Genomic DNA, 5,000 nt, shown 5'->3' on the forward strand with positions numbered 1-5,000 from the left:
CTAGTGACGTGGAGCAAGTTGAAGCGGTTTCGGTTTCTTCAGCGGCTGTGGACGAACCAGCACCCTCAACCTCTTCGCAACCGCCTCAGTTGGAGGCAATTACAAATACTCTTCAATCCCTGATGTCTATGGTATACGACTTACAGAAGAGGTCTACCGAGAAAGAGACTACTTTCCGGTCGGAAATCGAACAGTTAGTTTTTTCACGTTTAACACCGAAGAAACTAAATGTTAAGGACTTTCCTGTGTTCTCTGACGTTAACCCATGGAGGTATGCGGAGCACATGCCTATGTCAGCAGGTAAGATTTTCCTCTTGGAGAAACTGGGTACCGTACCAGTAGAGGAAATTGAGTTCTGGCCCAGCAGAGCGTCCTATCGGATTGTTATGTCCGGCTCAGAACTAAACCGGCATCGAAAGAAGAGACGGAGCCCAAGGAAGTAATTGTCCTTAAGCTCGCTAAGGCACAAGCAATGCTTACATCGAAATTAAAAGAGAGGGCATTCACTAGCTCAAAGGTGCTGGCCTTAAGCAAGAAACATCCATCGTTTGTTGCTGACCCTCAACATGCTTTTCCCTTTATGGATAAAGGGTTTAAAGCAGCCCTGAAGGCCATAAGGCCAGGTAAACCCTGTCCCACGCTAGAAGAAAGCAAGCCTTTCTCCTTTGCTTTCCCTTCAGACGACAAGGACTGGAAGGACGTTCATGTTACCTTCTCAGTCGGGAAGCTGGATGCCGATATCGCTGGACATCAGTTCAACGAGGACCTCCCAAAGCTGTCAGAGTTTCTCCTATAGAGAGAACACGAGACTAAGGAACGCTTGGCTGCGTTCATGTCTCTACAAACAGGGCTAGAAACGATGGCTAGCATTCCTGATACTCAAGATATGTATATGGTCTTTGCCAAGGCTCACTTGGCTACAGTAACTAAAGATCTGTACAACTTTATCAGAGCCAGGACGGCCTGTAGGGAGTTCGTGTTTGCTTCCGCTTCTGTGAAACACGAACCTAGGAAGCTGATAGCTTCTAATATCTAGGGAAAAGACCTCTTTCTTAGTGATGTAGTCAAGGAGGTCGTAGATAAGGCTGCTTCGGAGAATAGGAATCTCCTCTCCAAATGGGGCTTGTCTTCGAAGAGAAAATCTTCCGCTGATGGGGGTCCCCAGCCAAAGAACAAGTCAAAGCGGCCTCGCTTGCCCTCTCGGCCAAGACAGCAACATCTTCCCGTGGCCACGGTGTCCCAAACGGTGGCACAACCCACCACTACCTTTCAACTGGTGCCCCAACCACTGGCGTCTCAGTCTCCAGTCTTCACCCCAGCTTATGAAAGGCAATCGGCTTCTTCTAAGCCAAAGTTTCGAGGCTCCTTTCGGGGTTCCTCTAGACGCCCCTTCAGAGGAAGAGGCAACAAAGGTGGTCGTGGCCAAGGAGGTAAATCCTCCAACCAGCACTTAAAATGAGATGCTGCCGGTAGGAGGGAGACTTCTACAGTTTCAGGATCGGTGGACCTTCGATCCTTGGGCCCACAGCCTGATCAAGATGGGACTGGGGTGGGGTTGGAATTCAACTCCACCAAGCTCTCCTCATTTCTTCCAACCTTCAACCCCAGTTCTGGAAGAATATGCTCAAGAACTTTTAGACAAGAGAGTCATAAGGAAAGCAAAGTCCATCAAATTCCAAGGAAGGCTATTCTGTGTTCCGAAGAAGGATTCGGAAAAGCTCAGAGTCATTCTGGACTTATCTCCACTCAACAAGTTCATTGTGAACTACATGTTCAGAATGCTGACACTTCAGCACATAAGGACCCTTTGCCCAAACGGCATACACAGTCTCCATAGACATGATGGATGCTTACTGGCATGTACTAATCAACCGTCAGGTTTCCCCCTACCTAGGGTTCAAGCTCCTGAAAAGAAAATACGTTTTCAGAGCCATGCCCTTCGGTTTGAACATTGCACCGAGAATATTCACAAAGCTTGCAAACACAGCTATTCGACAACTACGCCTCAAAGGTGTTCAGGTGATGGCCTACCTGGACGACTGGCTGGTGTGGGCAGCATCCAAGGAAGAATGCGTGCAAGCCTCCAGAAAAGTGATCCAATTCCTAGAGTTCCTAGGATTCAAGATAAACCTGAAGAAGTCTCGGCTGTCTCCTGCTCGAAAGTTCCAGTGGCTGGGAATTCACTGGGACTTACAGTCACATTGCCTCTCCTTGCCAAAAGCAAAGAGAAAGGAAATAGCAAGGAAGGGCTGTCAGAAGTCTTCTTCAATCCCAAAGGATATCAAGAAGACAACAGGAGAGAGTGTTGGGGTCTCTCCAGTTTGCCTCTTTGACGGACCCACTTTTGAGAGCACAGTTGAAAGATGCATCAGGGATCTGGAGAAAATACGCTTACAACGATCGAAGAGATCTACAAAGACCATTACCAAATCGTCTGTGATCGATTCTCAAGCCATGGTCGGAAGTGAAGAACTTAAAAAGAAAGATATCCTTGCAACCACCTCCACCTGCAGTCACCGTCCACACGGATGTATCAAAGGAAGGATGGGGAGGGGGGGGTCATTCTCATCATCGGAAAGTGCAAGAAACTTGGTCTCCCCTCTTTAGAACCTTCCACATCAACTATCTGGAAGCCATGGCAGTGTTTCTTTCTCTGAAGAAACTGAAACTTCGCCACTCAATCCACGTTCGTCTGGTCCTAGACAGCGAAGTGGTTATGAGATGCATAAATCAGCAAGGTTCAAGATCACCTCAGTTAAATCATGTGATACTAGCCATCTTTCATCTGTCCAGGAAGATGAAATGGCAATTATCAGCAGTCCACCTTCAAGGATTCCGCAATGTGACGGCGGACGCTATATCCAGGTTCAACCCGATAGAGTCCGAATGGTCCCTAGACGCGGGATCATTCTCCTTCATATTGAGCAAAGTCCCAGGATTGCAGGTAGATCTCTTCACAATGAGCGACAACAAGAAGTTGGCCCGGTACGTAGCCCCGTACGAGGATCCTCTAGCAGAAGCAACGGACGCAATGTCCCTGGATTGGAACAGATGGTCCAGGATTTACCTGTTCCCACCAACCAACCTATTGTTGAAAGCCCTCGACAAATTGAGATCCTTTCGGGGGAGGGCAGCGATAGTGGCCCACAATTGGCCAGGCAGTGTCTGGTTTCCATTGATAACAGAACTACGCCTGAAGTTGATCCCGTTGCCAGAACCAGTTCTGACTCAGCTAGTACAGAATTCAACTGTCTACGCTTCATCAGAGAAAACCCAGAACCTTCATCTCATGATTTTCTCGCCTTAGCGGTCAGGAAAAGGTTTGGGATTTCTGCAGACAGTATTAATTTCTTAGAAGAATACAAGTCAAAGTCAACAAGAAGACAATACAAATCTTCCTGGAAGAAATGGGTGGCCTCTGTTAAGGCGAAGAAACCTCAAGAGATTTCTACGGATTTCTGCTTGTCCTTCTTCATACATCTTCACGGACAAGGATTAGCGGCTAATACGATCACGACGTGTAAATCTGCCTTAGCTAGACCGATTCTATATGCCTTCCAAGTGGATTTTTCCAGCCAAATCTTCAACAAGATTCCGAAAGCCTGCGCAAAATTTCGGCCTGCAGCCCCTCCAAAGCCTATTTCATGGTCTTTGGATAAGGTTCTTCATCTGGCCTCGACCTTGAACAATGAATATTGCTCGCTGAAAGACTTGACTCAGAAAGTTATATTTTTATTTGCACTAGCCTCAGGAGCCAGAGTTAGTGAAATAGTGGCCCTCTCGAGGGATGATGGCCAAATTCAGTTTACACTGAATTGAGAACTGAATCTCTTTCCGGATCCGACGTTTCACGCCAAGAATGAGCTACCCACTAAGAGATGGGGTCCCTGGAGAATCTGCCCTCTGAAGGAAGAAGCATCCCTCTGCCCAGTGGAATGCCTAAAGTTCTATCTTCGTAGAACTTCAGACTTTAAGGGAGGTCAGCTTTTTAAGGGAGAGACTTCTGGTTCGACGTTATCTTTGAAACAGATAAGGGTGAAAATAACTTACTTTATTCGCAGAGCGGATCCTGATAGTAAACCCGCAGGTCATGATCCGAGAAAGGTTGCCTCGTCTCTAAACTTCTTTCAGACTATGTTGTTTGATAACCTGCGTGCTTATACCGGTTGGAAGTCTTCCAGAATATTTTTTAGGCATTATGCGAAGCAATTACAAGAAATCAAATTTCATGTGGTGGCTGCAGGCAGTATAATAAAGCCTGCAGCTTGATTACTGCGAAGGACAGTGCACTAATTGGGACTGTTAGTGAAGGGTGTGCATGATAGACTTAGGTATATCATGATATTTTAGAGTTGATAAGGACTTTATGAACTGTCTTCCATAGTTAAGTGACCTTAAGTATAATATTTTGACATGAGTGCCAGCATGTTTATACATAATGTTTTTTAGTAATAACATATATAATGAAATTTCATAATTTCATGGAGTAGCAATGTTTCTCTTTCAGATGAAACTTATTTATTTTGTTATTACTGTTATGCTTGTTATGTCTATGTTTAGCCTGAATATATTATTTAATCATAACTTCTGAGTTTCTTGTAAATAAACTATAGAAGGAATCTTTGCGTCTCTTTCGCCTTAAGATTATTAAGTTATATTCAGAGCATCCTTGATCCTCTTATGGACCTTGTGGGACAAAGTCTCCCTTACCATGCAAACAGGTAAGTTTGGTTGTGCTATGTTTGTTTACTATATTATGATTCCTACGTGAACATAAACCTGTCTGCCTGGTCCAGACCTGGGAGGTACAGTACTCTATTCAGCGCTTTAGTACAAACTACGCTTTACGTATATACGACACGATATACTTTCTGCTTGCTTATTGTTCCTTGAACTCACAATCTCGAGTTTTTTCCTAGAGTCTATATAGACTTTTCCCTGTAGGGGGCAGGAAGAGCTGGCATATGGTATGCTCAGTTGGTTGATGTATTACAGTAACA

This window comes from Palaemon carinicauda, chromosome 26 (genome assembly GCF_036898095.1).
Source record: "Palaemon carinicauda isolate YSFRI2023 chromosome 26, ASM3689809v2, whole genome shotgun sequence".
NCBI lineage: Eukaryota > Metazoa > Arthropoda > Malacostraca > Decapoda > Palaemonidae > Palaemon > Palaemon carinicauda.